This window comes from Tiliqua scincoides, chromosome 4 (genome assembly GCF_035046505.1).
Source record: "Tiliqua scincoides isolate rTilSci1 chromosome 4, rTilSci1.hap2, whole genome shotgun sequence".
Lineage (NCBI taxonomy): Eukaryota > Metazoa > Chordata > Lepidosauria > Squamata > Scincidae > Tiliqua > Tiliqua scincoides.
In genome coordinates this window covers 66,853,934-66,868,916 of record NC_089824.1, presented here as the reverse complement: position 1 = coordinate 66,868,916, position 14,983 = coordinate 66,853,934, and the positions used below count along the sequence as shown (strand labels likewise).

General features: G+C 47.9%; 1 protein-coding gene across 1 annotated transcript in view; it reads left to right on the top strand.

Annotated features, from left to right (window-relative positions):
• Positions 1–14,983, top strand: part of NETO1 (neuropilin and tolloid like 1) — a 115,112-nt gene that overhangs the window by 22,704 nt on the left and 77,425 nt on the right. The gene's annotated exons all lie outside the window — the stretch shown is intronic.

Genomic DNA, 14,983 nt, shown 5'->3' with positions numbered 1-14,983 from the left:
TCCAGGCTTCTCTCTCTGCCCAATCAGCACGCAGGCCAGACAACAAAGGACTTGATACCCAATCCTAGGCGTGTCTACTCAGAAGTAAGCCCCATAATAGTCAACGGGGCTTACTTCCAGGTAAATGAGGATTGGGTTGCAGCCTTCCTCTTGCCCAGCAGCAGGAGATGCAAAGCAGCTGTGGCTGCTTCTTTTTCCGCCTGCCATGTGAGGGTCAAAGCAGCTGCTTCTCCGCCTGTGGCTGCTGCCTGCCTCCTCTGGCCCTATGGCACACCTGAGGCTGCCGCATGGCACACTAGTGTGCTGCGGCACAGTGGTTGAAAACCACTACTCTAGAAGATCTCTTCAGCATTCAGATATATTTTGGCACTTCCTGCTGAACTCTGCTGGCTTCCTGAGGGTGTCTGCTGGATTCTTCTGATGGCAGGGAAGGTACTCCTTCCCCCCATGTGTACCCCTTGTACCTAACCCCATTGATCCCATAGGATCAACGTTTTGTAATCTGCAAATTCGCTGTCCACTAGGTTTTCCAGGAGCCTAACTCTAGCGGATAACGAGAACAGACTGTACTTATCTTGGAGTAAGTTCTGTTGAACATAGCAGAACTTATTTTTGAATAAACATGCATAGGATTATGCTGTAAGAATCAAAGCAAAACTAATATAGGGACAGAGAGGGGGGTGATCTGGGATTGTTGGCTTCAAGTAGCTGTTGAAATAATAGGTCTAGGTCTGGGTCCTGTGAACAAACAGAGAAAGATATAAATAAATCACATCCACAACCAACAGCACGATTTTGATGGGGAGGAACATATAATTTAAGAACAATGGAATAGGAAGGAATGCATTGATTTAAAGAACACACCAAAAACTCCTGAAAACATTCACTGCAAGCTTCCCAGAGAGACGCAGGCAGAGCAGAAGAGACAGCTCAAGATCTGTGTGTTTTCCATTTTCAGAGTTCTTTCTCAAGAAGCACTCTGATTGGAGTGCTTTGGAGGGTCCTGGCTTTGATTAGAGCTGTCTCCTTCAAAGAACACTTCTAATAAAAGGAGAGGGTAGAAAACAGGTTGACTTTTCTTATCTGCGGATTTGACCCAGTGCAGGTCAGGAGAGTCTCACTGTACTTCTGGTGATGACTGAAAGAGTCTTCCAGTTGTGTTGGGAGGGAGGTGTTTTGAGGTGCTGGGAGGTTACACACGACCTCCCTGCACCTCACAAAGTCTGCTGGAGCCTTCTGGAAGACACTTCTTGTTTAGTGAAAAAGGCTCTGGCAGGCCACAAGTGGCCTCTCATACTACAGAACACTTCCCTCCCAACGCAAGAGGAAGACTTGTCTGGTCACACCCAGAAGTCCTATGGTAGCTGCAACCTATGGATTTACTTATCCACAGGTTTGGTAGATCCCCCACGGATACAGAATGCTACCTGTAATTTGTTGTATATGTGCATCATTTCATTTTTCTTTTACCAGGTTTTTTTGTCAATAGAAATACTAAAGAAATACCAGGTATTCTTGTCAATAGTTGCAACTCACACAAGTTGAGTTCATATACAAACTATAATTACTACTCTGATTTGGGCCTGATTTACACTTTGGTGCACCAATCTGTGTGCAGTGTATGGTCCTACCATCACCACCACATATACAAACCAGATGCTTTACGCAAAGGTTTATTTACATGATGACATAATTTGTGAAATCTTTCATCACTGAGGAAAAAATGCACAAATTATACTATTGCATGCATGGGCTCCTATGTGGTTTCCTGCACATGGTGTTAGGCATATAGGGGAGGGGAGGGAAGATAGTGCATATTATACCTCCACCATGTGGATGTATGGCTGAGGTATGTGGGAATCCATGCTGCTTTTAAATTTACAAGTGTGTAAACTTGCCATGAAAACTATTACTTTTGCATTCCATTGATGCTTGGCTACTATGCTGGTAGATTTCTTGAATTGAGACTGAGCTCTTCAGCTTGATGTTTGACGTCACGTAGTATGTAGCTTTTATTTTTCTAATATTTTAGTTAACCTTTGCACTTTGTAGTTCAGGTAACTAGAAATATTAGAGGAAGTGATCTTGCTGGATGGTTTCTTAAACCTAGCTCTGCACTGCAAAAGTGCAGAGAGCACTTAGAAAACTCTTGTCTCGACCGATTTCTCCCCAGTGTCATGCAATGCAGTTTTCTCCTGTCTACCCAGACAAATGGTTGGAGGGTATCTGTAACTCAGAACAGTTTTCTGCGGTGAGTCAATTTTGTAGTGCAGCAGACAGAGTTCCAGACAGAGAGAGGCTGTGCTCTAAGCTGATCATTCTTATTCATCTGGAATAATCAGATTTCTTTTTATCTTCATTTTCCTCTCTTGGAATCTGCAAGGCAGTGGCCTTAGATGGCACATTATATTCTCAATTCCTTCAGTTGGTGGAAACCATCTGTGTTTGTATTTGGCTTCAGTGATGTGTATGTCACCAATGCTGTAGACAACTGCACTGCCTGTCTTTAGAAACAAAAATGATGTGTGTGTGTTGGGGGGGACAGACAACAACGACAACTGCAACATACAAACATCAGGAGGAGAGGAGGCAGAATTGATATGAAATCATATAAATATAAATAAATCGGTATACTGCCAGGGGCTTTGCAGAAATATTGGGAAATTTGGATTTTGAGCTTGAGACTCAAACCAAGATAAATCATTTACAACATTTGTACAAATGATTGTACATTTAAATGTTGTAATAGTGCAAACAAATATGTGCACAATGTAGTCTTGCATTGTTGGTCTAAATCAGGGGTGTTCAAACTTTTTGGCAGGAGGGTCACATGATCTCTCTGACACTGTGTCGGGGGCCAGAAAAAAAGAATTAATTTACATTTCAAATTTGAATAAATTTACATAAATGAATATATTAGAGATCATTTTTAACAGTATTTATATACCCTTTTCGACAAAAAAGCTCACAAAGCGGTTTACAGAGTAAAATCAAATAACTAATGGTTCCCTGTCCCAAAAGGGCTCACAATCTAAAAAGTTGCAAAAAAACAAAACACCAAAGACAATGCTGGGGTGAGGTGGGTCAGTTATTCTCCCCCTGCTAAAAAGAGGAGCACCCACTTGAAGAAAGTGCCTCTTACCCAGTTAGCAGGGCCTTCAGGCTGAGAGCAGTTGCATCAGACCAGTGAGGGCTCCAGCAAGTCTCCAAAGGGCCAGAGGCTCTTTGGAAACTGGGGTCTCCCTGAGGGCCAGATTGAGAGTCCTTGAGGGCCACAACTGGCCCCAGGGCTGGGGTTTGGGCACCCCTGGTCTAAATGGAACTGAGCTTCACCCAGGGAACAAAAGTTGGTATTGTAAAAACAATTACGGTTGGTCCACATCTTAATACTACTAGGGTTATGTTCCTAAGCTGGCATGTAGAGCTAAAATCGCTTATAGTCAAAACATTCTTAAATCCAACACTGTCTCTTTAATGTAGGCCAACTGTATTTATAGGTCCAGGCTCCATATCTGTGGATTCAGTATCTATGGTTTAACTAATCGTGGGTTTCAAGCCCATGGTGGAGTGCTGGACCTGAGGTCCCAGACACAACCAGAGGTGTTCTCCAGTCATATCCTGGGGGTTTCTGAGGCCCTCAGAGGTCATGCTGTTATGCTGGATCCCAACTCCATTCCCGAGCAGCATGGAGCGGCTTCAAGCCGCTCTGCTCACCGCGGAGGTGGCGCAAATTCGAGGAGACACATAGGGGCTGCAGTGGCTTACCCAGCGGTAAGGGGAAGAGTTTCCCCTTACCTCTGGCTGAGCCCCTTTGGGCATCTATCCAGCGCTGGGTACAGTGCAAGCCTCTTGGCTTGCCTCTTCCAGCGCAAGATTGCGCCCAAATAGTATGCTCTTCCTATGCCTTTGGCATGCTGAAGAGAATATGAAGCCTAGGATGTCTCTTTGTTTCCAGTGGAGTTTTATCATGTGCCACTGAACATGCACTGAGAAGATTGCAGAATTCACTGTGGATCGTATTTTATTCCAGAATTGTTTGAGAGTGGAAGGAATTCATTCTGTAGTCAGCCAAAAGATTTTTGGAGGAAAAATTCATTACTTCTGCTTGTTTCATGGTAACATTCAGTTGAGTAATAGAAGATAACAGACCATTAGATGCTTCACAAGTGCAGTTGTGTTAATCTTATTACTTCAACCATTTCATCTTAGATCTCTATGAATCTGAACTTTGATATTCTGAAGGGAAGTCATGCATATATTTTGTTCATGTTTGTTCATGTAGACACATGTAGTTTATACATCTTCCACAACATCCAGTGCCTACCAGGAGAGGCAGAATCTTTCTTCTTACCAGGGAGGGTACTGGTGCCCCAGTACTTGCTACTAGAAAAGCTGTCCCAGCATTATCATCAAAAACCCTAGGTTCTGCATGATGGGCCATCAGTGAACATGGACAACTGGCAACTACTGATGCTGCAGAACTTGAAACAGCTGCTAAATCTGTGGTTGATTCTTTGTACTGGAAAGATGACACAAATTGCATTACTCTTCTGGAATCCTTCTGTGCAACCTTATTTGCCCCTGGACCAGAGTTTCTAGGAATAGGATTAGAACCTTGAATTTTTGCCTGTATATGTACATGTCTTTATGTGCATCTTTCTTTATGTTGAAACTTGATTGTTTTTATGTTGAAGCCCTATGCTTCTCTTACTACCTTCTGCAACACGTACATTGTTTTATTTTAGGATGGCTGATATTTTGGATTCTCTGCAGATGAGGATTAGCATAACTGAAAGGGAAATGGTTGTGGTGGATCTAAATGAATGTTAATCTTAATATGGGGCATCCCCTCATATCTACAGATCTGGTGTTCACAATTTCAGTTATCTGCTGTTCTCTATGCAACCCCACACCCCAGTATCCCCTATGTCCATTACCTTCTTCATTAACAAGCCATCATGTTTCTTGCGTATACAGATGCTACAAGAGGAAAGCAACTAGTAGGCAGCCTGCATGCTAGGGGGACATTGTCTGAACAGGAAGGAGAAACTGCTAATATTCATTTCTTCTCTTCTCTTCTCCCTAGCATACTTACTGCCTACTTGCCTGCCATGTTCCTCTTGTAATGTCTGTTAAAGTAAGAAACATGACTGCTTGTTAATGAAGAAAAGGTAATGGGCAGGGCGGAGCATGGAGCATTGCACTTATGTGGTTCCCCATTCTGTGGTTTCCATATCCACAGGAGGGGAGCTGGAACAGATCTCCTGCAGATATGGGGGGACTCCACTATTTGGCTTACTTCACTGTATTGGGTTGCGTATAGAGTTATAAATGGGTTATATACCCATATAGTGATATATCAGGAAAGACATAGCCTGGCCACATATTATATGCTTGCACGCCCACTGGCAGAAAAGCAAGGAATTTCCTGCCCTGCCAGATGAACTGCTATTGACATGGAATATCAAGCTTGAGTGTGCTAAGATGGTGGCAGGCTGTGAGAAGTGTGAACTGTCATGCTATGGAGTTCAAAAACCACATTTCATTCATATGAAGGGCGTCCCAATTCAACCTAACTGCCAGTAGAGCACATGTTCTACCAGTGGAGCCAGTGTGATCCGGGTGGAAGAGCATGGATTCTGCCTGAAAACATGTAACATTATTATGTGCTCTGGTGCTGCCAGCCAGTGCAACAAGGCTATCTGTGCAATCGGGGACAACCAAGCACGTGGGCAGACAGCCAGGCTGCCATCCGCTGGCATGAGGTAAGGTGGCTGTGGGGACAGGCGGTGGACAGAACAGGGTGGGGAGGAATGGGTTGGAAGGAATGTGTGATCAAGGCAGGAACAGTGTGGTTATTGGTGGCAGTGGCTCTGTTGATACCCTATTCCCCTTCCTGGCCTTGATCCACCTACTTGGGTCCACTCAGACGTGCCCCACCAAAACAGCTGGCAGAGATCTGGGTAGACCCATCGGGGCAGTGGATACTTGCCTGGGGCAAGGAATCAGATGTTCCATTATCTCAAGGATGCCTGTGGGGTTCAAAACCCCCCCCCCACAGGTAACCTGATACAAAGTATACAGTATCATGTTGTTTGACCAATAAAGCTATCACAAGAACACTCAATACTATTATCAAGATTATTAGTATCAATGCGGGCATAGTGAGAGAAAGATGCAAGAAATACCGGCCCTGCACTTGTCAAACAGCTGTGGAACTCAGTAAATTAACTGGAGAATGTGTGCAAGTTTTAGATACACACAAACCCAAAGAGTCAATCCGGCAGTCTGATTCTAGCGGTTTGGTGTCAGTTCTAGTGCTTGTGCCTGCAATAAAAAAAGCTAATATTTTGAAATGCATTGATCTTGGTGTCTTGTTGAGGAACTTCCTTACAGTTAATTGCAAATACTTGCCATATCAAGCTTGCTTATCATCATGCGTAAGTGGAGGTGTATAGAATTAAAGCATTTCCATCTTTTGGTTTTCCGTTTCTGCTTTTAAATTGACATTTGTTTAGGGCTGAGGGATTAAGGGCTTGTGGGATATAAATTTGTTGTTGTTCAAGTTTTCATTCACATCTGTCCTGGGAACCTGTTTCTTTTTGTGCCGCATTTCTGCCACCCTAATTGATAAGTGCATCTTTTCCTTAACACAATTTTCATACCCTGACTAGCATACTTAGCTAATACTCTGTGGACATTTTTTTTTTCAAGAAAGCGGATGTGTTTTTTCTTTTGTAGTACTCAGAAAATTTTAAACTCTACACAAGAGAGCAGTGGCCTTCTAAAAAATATCTGATTTCCTGTACTTCATGATTTCCCTTGAGAAAGCACAGATTTACAGCTGCCGCTACGGTATTAAACATACTTCTCAATAAATCCATAATGCTAGTCCATCAAAACAATAAGACTTCATAAATGCAAACGTTTCTCTAGATCAGCTGTAGTCAACTTCTTGAGCTTGGGTGACAAATCATTTTCATCATTACATATATCTCTAGGGCTTCTTACTGTTCCATACTGGAACGTATACTGATAGCTTGGAAGCGATGCATGACTCTCTCCCCCGCTCCCTCTCCCTTTTTCATAGTGTGTTTGACTGAGGTAGTGCTGCCCTCTGAATAACTTCTCTGGGAAGAATTATTGCTAACAAAGTTCTCCAAGCTTGGACTTATAAATGACTTTGAGGCCAGAATAAGCCCCTTCCAAAGGAGGATCAAAGTTTAAAAGCCCACAAAGCTCTCTTTCAGCTCAAAAAATTTGCTGTCCGTTTTCCACTAGTCCCTTCACATTTTCCCTTTATCTACCACCTAGTAGTGGGAACAGCATTGGTTTTGGAGAGCGGTGAGTGTAGAGAAGGTTTTTTTGCTTCCTTTTTTCTTCTTGTTCTTGTACAAGGCGTAATGTATAGAGTCCTCCCCATCCATCATTCTGACTTGATGAGCTGTACCCAGCAGCAGCTGTACATCAGAAACAGAAATGCAGTAACTGATGGAATCTGGACTCCTGCAAGAAGATGTGTCGTCTTGCATGTCACCTGCATGTCACCTGCAGGAGCTTGGTGTTCTTGAAGTTCGGAGGTGACATAATGTCATTTTCGTGTCTCCCCTGACCTTCTGGGCTATTACATTCCTTTTAATGCAAAAAGCCAACCTCTGGACTGCTTCCCTCCAGCAATCTTCAGCTTAGTCTGGACCCGGGGCTTCATGTCGCTTCATGTTCTTGCCAGAGAGTGGCAAAAACAAGATAGTGGCGAGAGCGTGACACAGCTGGTCCCGGAGTGGGCTGAAAATTGCTGCATGGAGCCTTGGGCAGTATGGTGTCACCTCACCTAAGGGTGATACCCGGTACAGCCCACACCAGCCACATCCCCATTGTGACTCCACTGCCTCAAGAGTCACGACTCATCACCACCACCGCTACTCTCCCAGTCTGAGATATGAGTGAAGGGCACGTGCTGGGGTTGGAGTGCTGCTAGGAAGGAGGTAGAAATTTCTTGAGTTTCATATTGACTTGGAAGATGATCTGATTTCTTCTCAATTTTGGGGAAACAAGATAAATCCTTCCCATATCTAGCTGTTTCTACCAAAAGCACTACATTCATGCCCAGCAGCATGCCGCATGAAATGAAAAGACATGTTGATGGTACAAAAGCGTTCTCAGCTTTTGTGCTGGAAGAGCAGCCAAGTCAGGAGCAGCTCACCCTTCAGCCCTGATATAGGATGGGCTGAGATTGAAGAGGATAGTGGCAGGAAATAGGTACAGTCTGCACATCACCAGGTGGCCATCTCTGCCCTAGTTAATTCTTTATTGTTTCTAGTTCTAAGGAAATGTTCCACAAAAGTGCTCAGAAAGATTAAGGGCTCAGTCCCAAAGGCGCTCTGGGCCTACGCAAGTCCCTTGCATTGGCACTGGCCCATCACCATCGTGAAAGTGCTGTAAAGCACTTTCGCGCCCACTTAAGAGGAGGGAGACCGGCCTCCAACACGGGACCTGCTTGACTCGTCTGAGAGATGAGTCCACACTGACCAAGCTCGGCCGGTGCAAGGGTTGGGGGGAGGAGGCTTGGGGAGGGCAGGAGGGAGGCATTTTGGGGCAGGGAGGGTGGGCAAGCCTGTGGGCAGGTGGGGGATAAGCAAAGGATGGGGCCAGGATTTGGCACTTATGCTGGATCCTAACTGGGTAGTTCTGGGCTGTTTGGATCTGTGCCACCTCTTTAGGTGGTGCAGATCTGAGTAGACCCATTAGGCTACTTCAGTGCAACACGGGGTAAGGGGAAGCAATTTCCCTTGCCCTGGGCTGTGCTTCTTTTTGGCCCCAACTGCCTTGGATGCTGGGCAGGCTCTTTTGGCCTGCCAACTCCAGGGCAGGTTCGAATTGGGCTGCCTGAGAGATAAGTGAAGTTTTGTCATAGAACCTAGTGCTTAAATATGGAGATGAACTTGGCAATAAAAGGCCCGACACTCCTGTACTTAAAGCATAATCCTATGCATGTTTATTTACAAATATGTTATTCAATAGGGCTTACTTCCTAGATAAATGTATTTAGGATTACAGAGTTACACACATTTCAGTCCTTTGAGAATTAATAAGTGGTTGTTATTGATTTTTATTTTTGTAGCGTTATTCATAGATGTGGGGCTTCACATAGACTGAAAAAAAGAAGTTCCAGAGTGTTTTTTCAGAAAAGTGAAAAATATGATACTCTGAATACAAAGCTGATATAGTTCAGGGAAGTGTACATTTAGTGTTACATATGGATTTGGTGTAATCTGCTTGATTCAATTTCCAATATGAATATTGTTGTTCTGCTGACAGAAGCCGTTATCTTGAATCTTTCTTATGTCCAATTGTATCCAATTTATCTTCCATCAGAGGAGGGGTTAGTGGCAGGACATGCAATTCTTGTACAAATGAGGCTGACGGGAAGAGCAGAAGATGTTGAATGTATATCAGAGAGTGCTGTGGAATCTGAGTGCAGATGTTGTTTATCTGCATTGCTTTACTCTTAATCAGTGTACATTCTGATGTCCATTCTTCTCCATAACTAGTTATCTTGCTGTCTGGGGAGGACCTCTCCCTGAAATTCTGAACAGCCTCTTCAGCTTCCGGTCAGAGTGGACAATCCCGGCCTAGATGGTCTCATGCCATATAAAGCTGCCTCAGTTGTTCCCTTTCATATGTTCAAATATGTCCTTCTCTGATTTGCTGATGGAAAGGGTGGGCAGTACCTGTTGCTGGTAAGGTTGTGGATGAGAATTCAAGGCCACCAGCAGCCTGGCATCGGCACCGATTCCTCCTGTCTCACAAACACTCCTAGACCAATGATGAATTTAACACAATCTTATGAATCAAGCATATCTGAAATTCCTTTTTTACTATAGAGATCCTCTTACCACGCATTCCCCAATAAATACAGCCGACAGCAGGTATGGGATTAAATGGGCCACTTTATTAACTTACAACAAGCGCAACAAGGCAAAATAGGCAACAATACCCAAACTAAGTGCGGGGTTCTAAATGGGGGAAACGGCCTAGCCGTCTACGTCCCCCAGTCTCATGGGGCGTCCACCCAACTCCAGGCGTAGCTCAATTGTTATTAAGCCCGCCTTTCACTGTCGCCCAAAGAGGGTAAGCCAGCCGAACTACTCTGCCTTCAGGTCACCCCTGCAAGGCCCCAAAGTTCAGACCAGGGGCTAGCCAGCCTGCCTCCTCGAGCCGGACAAGCATCCAAAGAGCGGTTCTGGCTCACCCCTGCCCTTGCTGGCTTAGATTGGACGCCGGAGAAGGTCTTCTGTCTACCCACCCCGCACTTCTACCGCCACAAGGGGAGGTCAGCCTCGCGCTTGGCCTTCCCTACACCCAAAAAGAGGGCCAAGCCTTGTTGCAACTCTGAAAGAAAGCGCCCATAACCCATAGGAGAAAGGTGAACCCCATCGCCACGGTAAAGAGCAGGCTCCTCAAAAGCAATGCTGGGATGATGGATAGCCGCTCCACCAAGCTCCGTGACGACCCTGCCCAGGTAAGCGTTGACCCTCTTTCGTGCTACCTCAATTCTTTTTACACAACTCGCCCAGCGCCAAATTCTCCTAGGCAGCATGTCAGACCACAGGATAGAGATCCCGGGAAACTGACGGACTAATGAGTCAAAATCCTTGCGGGCCTGGAGCCTCAAGGACATGGACGTCCTCTGACCCAAGTCATTTTCGCCCAAGTGCACCACGATTACCTGCGGCAGGGAGTTAACAGCAATGTACTCCAAAATGGCTGGGAAAAATTGGCCCCAACACATACCCCTCTTGGCCAACCAATCAATGTGCGCAACATCACCCAGCGCCAGCTGAGAGCCGAAACTGGATGACATGGCATGCTTCCGGGCCCAAAAAACTATGGAGTGTCCGCAGATCAAGACCCTGGCTGGGCAGCTCCTTCGCGGACCTGTGGGAAAAGGAAGCACATTGTGAGATAAGCTCACTGGACAGGCCAAGAAAAAGGGGGAGGAATCCTTCCCCCGCTCTAATACTCACTCCCGTGGCCAGTCACGGACAGTGACCTGGTCCGCCTTAACTTACAGGACCCCACCTACCCCCAGCGCTGACACTGGCGCGGCAGACGCCCTCCAAGCGCTGCCAACAGAGCCTACGCGGCTCTGACACATCTCGCCAACACTGGCGCGGCACACGCCCTCCAAGCGCTGCCAGCAGAGCCTATGCGGCTCTGACACATCGTGCCATACAGCACTACACACGTTGCGCCCTCCTGGCGCTGCACACGCCCACTGGCGTTGCACACGGAGCCCTTGCGGCACCTCAACGGACGTAGTATTTAAAGGCACCAGAGCGCCATCTACCGATGCGCCTGATGCCCTGGGGGGAGAAACCCATGCTGGCAGCCGTGGATGCTGCCCCAATCCTAAATGAATGCAGCCCGAACAATTCAGGCCTCAGGCCTAATTGACCCAGCGCTCTTTTAAAAATGACCCGAAACTGGTAAAAGGTAAGGGGGGAACGGTCCTCATGGCGAAAAAGCGGGCCCACTCCCGCCGGCGCCATTGAACAGTACTATTCCATGACAGATACTGGACAAAGACACCGGCTCATAGCCTGTTTCAAATGAATCCACTGCCCACGCCCTAACTGGTCCGTTTTGGACACTCGCAAATGGAGGGATAAACTCCCGGGCCTTAACACACAGTCCCCCCACTGAAGGACTCTGTCAGTGGGGGCAAACCGTGACCGTACCAAAACCTCACCAGGGCGAAACGCCCCATAAAACAGTACCAGAGTCACTGCCCTAAACAACAGCGACTCGTAGGTTGGGGAACACATGGCAACAAACTGTATGTGTAACCCCTGTAAAATGGTGGGCGTGATGGGCAGGCGCTTGTCTGCACCTGTGGGGAATTGCCGGCCAAAACCAGCCACCATCTTACGCACCCTAAAATCCTTGGTAGGATCCTGAATACCGCAGGCCTGGGACTGGAAGGAGATGGCTGCCAAATAAACTGACATAGATTTGCTGGATAACCCCCTATTATGCAGACCCAAAATGAACTGCATAAGAGTGTGGGCCGGAAATGTTCCCTGCTCTAGAGCCCCAGCCGACCTGCAAAAGGCACCAAATTCAAGGGACTTACTCAAATAACTGGCGCGGGTGGATGGAGCCAGCGATGCCCATATGGCCTCCTGGGCCTCATCATACCAAGTCCCCAGAGCCATGGGGGCATGGGATCCGGATCCTGCCTTGCCTCGGGGGCTAGCATCCGAAAGCGCTCCTCCTGAAAACGAGAGAGAGCGTCGGCAATGCTATTCTCAATCCCAGGCACATGTCTGGCTGAGAAAACAGTGTTGATAGCAAGGCACTGTTTAACAAAGACTCTAACCAGATTCATAACCCGGGGGGATTTGGAGGTCTGCATGTTTACTATGTGGACCACGGCCAGATTATCGCACCAAAAGCGAACTGAAGAGTTGGCAAACTCCCCAGCCCACAAATGGACAGCCACGACAATCGGGAAGAGCTCCAAAAATGTCAAGTCCCTGGTGATCCCCTCCTGGGCCCACACCCGTGGCCAGGGGGCAGCACACCAGCGTCCTCGAAAAAACACACCAAATCCCAAGCCTCCCGCGGCATCAGAATGAACCTGGAGCTCGGCCTCAATCAACTGTACAGATCTCCAAAAGGAGATCCCGTTGAAATCTTTCAAAAACTCCAGCCACAGCTCCAGGTCCTCCCTCATACCAAGTGTCACCCGCAGTCTGTGAGTCGGGCGCCGTAGCCCCACCATGGCATCACATAACCTGTGCACAAAGGCCCTGCCGGGGGCAATGACCTTACATGCAAAGTTAAGATGCCCCACTAGACTTTGTAATTCCCTCAATGTCAACTTGCTAGACCCTAGGGCGCTAGTCAGCATTGCGATAAGATTATCTAATTTGTCCCTTGGCAGGCGGCTGGTCTGCGTAACCGAGTCCAACTCGATACCTAAAAAGGTAAGCTTGCTAAGGGGGCCCTCAGTCTTCTCGTGTGCCAGGGGGACCCCCAGCTGCTCGCACAGCGCTGTAAAGTCACCCAGGAGCCGAGCACAGACGCCTGACCCAGATGGTCCCATAAACAGGAAATCATCCAAGTAGTGGGCAGTGGATTGCAACCCAATTCTGAAACGCACAGTCCATTCCAAAAACGTGCTGAACGCCTCAAAAACCGAACAGGAGATAGGCAACGCTCTATCGACATAATAACCACCCTCAAACTGGAAACCCAACTGACAGAAATCCTGGGGGTGCACAGGAAGCAATCTAAAGGCGGACTGAATATCCGCCTTGGCCATCAAGGCCCCAGGGCCACACTTCTTGAGGCGGGCAACCGCCTCATCCAAAGAAGTATATCTGACTGAACACAAGTGGGATGGTATCCCGTCGTTTACAGAGGAACCCTCTGGAAAGGACAGGTGGTGAATCAGTCTAAATTGGCCCTGGGCTTTCTTAGGCACCACACCCAGGGGGGAAACCTGCAAGTTCCTCAACGGAGGAGCAGCAAACGGTCCAACTACTCTACCCGCTTGTACCTCCTTGGCTATTTTTACTCGCACCACCTCCTCCATGCCAGTCACTGACTGGAGGTTGTGTGCGAACGTGGGCCTAACTGGAGGCGGGGCTTGGATCTTGAAACCAAACTGGAAACCCTCAAACAACAATCTGGCTGCAGAACAATCCGAATAAAATTGCAACCAGTAAACCAAGGAGGGAATCTTAATTGGTGTTGGGCCCCTTGCCAACACCAGCTGAGGGTCCACCACCAGGCTTTTTTCCATGGAAGGGGCGAAAACCTTGCCTGGGACCACTGATTCATGGACATTTTGCCACGGGATGTCTAGCCCCACACATGGGGCAGCCATGGGAAAAGGAACATCCTGGCCTGTTGCATTTTCCCGTGGCATTAAATTGAAAGCATGTGCGGGGGGATTGAACCCACTGCGCACCCTCAGGTGCCAAAGGCTGCTCGGGTCTGGAACGAGCAATCAAATGCCCGCTATCCGCCCTATCCCCCAACGCTGCCCGAGCCGGCAGGACTAACTGTACCCAGAGTTCCCACTGGGGTATAGTCCAGTCCAAAGATGGATCCTGCGCGGCTCTGATGCGGAATTGCCGGTCATAAGCCATCCAAGCCGCACCGGCATGATCGCGCAAGGCGCGATGGATGATATCCAAATATTTGAATAGCTTCCCCGCCTTTTTGGGGTACAACTGGACAGTGACCCCAGCATAGACAATGAACCCATTCAGCCAATTGGTCAAGTTCTTGTCTATTTTTCTCTGCCTGACGGTTTCCTCGTCACGCACAGGGTCTCCCACTTTGGGGGTAGGCTCAGGCTCGATGTGAAGGAGACTGAACATGTCCACAAAGTCCCCCCGCCATATCTGCTCCTTGACAGACATAGCGAGGTGAGAGCCCAGAGGGATGGCGATGATGCCATACGAAACCGTAGGCTTCTCCCTCTTCATCACCAACCCAAAGGAATCATCCTCCCAGTCCCCATCCTGCTGGCCCAACTCCGTGTCGGCCGTAGCAGGACAATGACCACACTGGGGGGCTGCCCTGCTGGCCCTGGGCCGAGATTTGTGACATGGATATGTCCAACCCAGGGCCCAGGGGTATTGTGGGTAATTGGGACCCTGCCAGAAGGAAGGAGGCCCCCACGGAGACCAGGGCTGGTCTGGTGCAGGCCTGCTGGATGCCCAGGGAATGCCCTCCTTATCCACCCACGCAGCCTCCGTATCATGGACAAAGCCCGCCCACGGCTCACCTTGCCCACCGCAGCCACTATAAGCCTGTGGCCGGGGCCTTTTAACAGGACAGACGACCCCCTCCTGCGCTTCTAGGGTGTTGCCTTCCTGCTCCTCACCCTCCTCGACAGTAACGTGCTTGTCCTCCAGAACATGAGCCTGTCGGGGAGGGAGAGAGGCCCCTTTATTCAGCCGAC